Here is a 2,451-nt window from a genome sequence, read left to right on the forward strand (position 1 = left end):
CCACCTACCTGGCTTCTTAATGGAAAGAACAAAACTTCCATTTTGGATATAAATTGAAGGAAGGGGATCTTCCACTATGATGTTCCAAAGTGAGGTTTTGTGTTACTTCCTACATTAGCTTATGAGGAACAGCTGCCAGCAATGGCTCGGAGTTCTCCCTTGCATAATTGTTCACCTTCTTCCATGGGCACTTAGCTTCCAAAGGTCAGAGAGAGCAGCTGAAGGGACTCCTAGGAAGTTGCTGGCATTCCCCAAGTCTTTCAGGAGGGAGGTGAGGCCTAGGGCTTCCACAGTCCTCCTGTGCATGCAGAGTGGGCTCCCTGACAGGACACTGGTGTGCAATAGAGAAAAATCACTGGGCGGGGCCTTTGCATGGAGAAATATTGGAAGTCAATCTTAATGCTGTGGTTTTGTTTCCTGATGTCCCAGGGTTTGGAAACCAAGACCCCAGAGATTGACAACTGTGACTGGTCTTAGTGGGTAAGACTGTAGTAGGAAAAAGTGCCACTGGAAACAGCATCCTTGGAAAGAAAGCATATCAGTCAAGCATTGCATCAAAATCCATCACCAAGGTCTGTAAGAAAGACAGCAGCACATGGAATGGGAGAGAAATTGTCTTTGTGGACACACCTGGTATTTTTGACACTGAGGAAATGGATGTTCACACACAAAGAGAGATTGCTAATTGCATCCTCCTGACCTCTGCCGGGCCTCACGCTGTGATCCTGGTGGTCCCCCTGGGCCGGTACACAAAGGAAGAACAAAAGGCTGTGGAGAAGATGCTATCAATGTTTGGATCCAAAGCTAGGAGATACATGATTCTCTTATTCACCCAGAAAGATGAATTGGAAGGCATGGAGTTCCATGATTACTTAAAGGAAGCTCCCCAAGGCATTCAAGATCTGATGGAGCAGTTCAGAATCATCACTATGAGTTTAACAATAAGGCGACAAGGGATGAACAGGAGGCTCAGAGGACACAGCTGCTAGACCTGGTCGAGCGCATAGTGATGGAGAACCAGTGAGGATTTTACACTAATAAGAAATACGAAAGGGCTGAGGTGGAGATTCAGAAACAGATTCAAATTATACAAGAACAGTACAGAGCTGAGTTGGAAAGAGCAAAAAGGCAGTTAAGAGAGGAGTTAGAAGAGAAAATTAGAAAGCTAGAGGATAAACTGGAGCAAGAAAAGACAAAGGCAGAAATGGAGAGGAAATTCAAAGAAGGAGAGAATTACTATTCCTCCAAGCAGCAAAATGCTAGACGTGAGTTTGAGAGTAAGAAAGATAATAATATAATTGACATAATCTTGAGGGTATTGAAAAACACTTTCTCTATTTTCTCATCTCTATTCGATGATGATTAAGCTTTTTGAAAATCTGTTTCCTGCCATGTTTTGAAGTGTTCCTTCCCATAACTCATTCCCCAAAGTCAGAGTTCTCTGTTTCTGTTTCTCAGCCTCTCAGGACAGTGTTCTCTGTTTCTGTTTCTCAATAAGTTTTTTATTGGCAATCACTAGAAATTTGTTTGATTTATTTAACAGGGATGAGACACATTCTCAATTTGTAAAACTCCAAAGTAGAAAGTATGGATGTTCCCTATCTTCTGAGCTTTCTTGGAAACAGAGAAAGGGACTGCAGGAGACAAAAAAGACAATCATTCTCTAGATTCTTTCTAGAGTGGTACATAATCTCTGCCTGTGGCTTCTACTTCGCTTTTTTTCCTTTAGGATGACAATTATCTTTTCCCCCATGTGGTTAAAGGAATCAGTAACTTGCATTAGGTAATCAATAGCTGGAGATGCTTAAAGAATTTGTTTTAAATGAAAATAAATTTGGTGAATTACATTCTTTTGGAAAGACTGAAATAGTTCCTTATCACCTGCCCACTCAAGAAAGAAGAGTTGTCTGAAAAACAAATTTCTCAGAACTGAAATAAGTGAAATGCCATAAATAGTAAAAAACAGAGATTCAACAGCTAAGAGAAGAATGTTCAGTATATTCAGAAGTTTCTGTAGAAAGTCTTTGAGAAACCTCAAGATAACCACTTTTCTGAATAACTAGTTCTCTCCTCTTCCTATGAAATCAACTGTTGCCACCGCACCTCCATCACCCCATACCTTGATTACTTACTGCTATGTGGGTCAGCCCCACACTGCTACCCCTTCCCATTTCAATTGTTTGCTTATTGTTACTATAATAAAACTTTTCTATTATCTCACTTTTGTGCAAAAGTAGAATTTCTTTTTTTTATATTTTTTTATTGATTTTGTATAGAGAGGAAGGGAGAGAGATAGAGAGTTAGAAACATCGATGAGAGAGAGTTAGATGTTAGAAACATCGATCAGCTGCCTCTTGCACACTCCCCACTGGGGATATACCCGCAACCAAGATAGTACATGCCCTTGACAGGAATCGAACCTGGGACCCCTCAGTCCCCAAGCCGACTCTC

The 2,451-nt window shown here is 41.0% G+C and overlaps 1 pseudogene across 1 annotated transcript; it reads left to right on the plus strand.

Moving 5' to 3' along the window:
• Positions 1–473: 473 nt before the first annotated feature.
• Positions 474–2,210, plus strand: LOC311628755 (GTPase IMAP family member 4-like; annotated as a pseudogene). Its single transcript has one exon. The product of its transcript is annotated as a GTPase IMAP family member 4-like (transcript).
• The last annotated feature ends 241 nt before the right edge of the window (positions 2,211–2,451 follow it).

This window comes from Pipistrellus hanaki, assembly GCF_964339955.1.
Source record: "Pipistrellus hanaki genome assembly, chromosome: 10".
Classification (NCBI taxonomy): domain Eukaryota; kingdom Metazoa; phylum Chordata; class Mammalia; order Chiroptera; family Vespertilionidae; genus Pipistrellus; species Pipistrellus hanaki.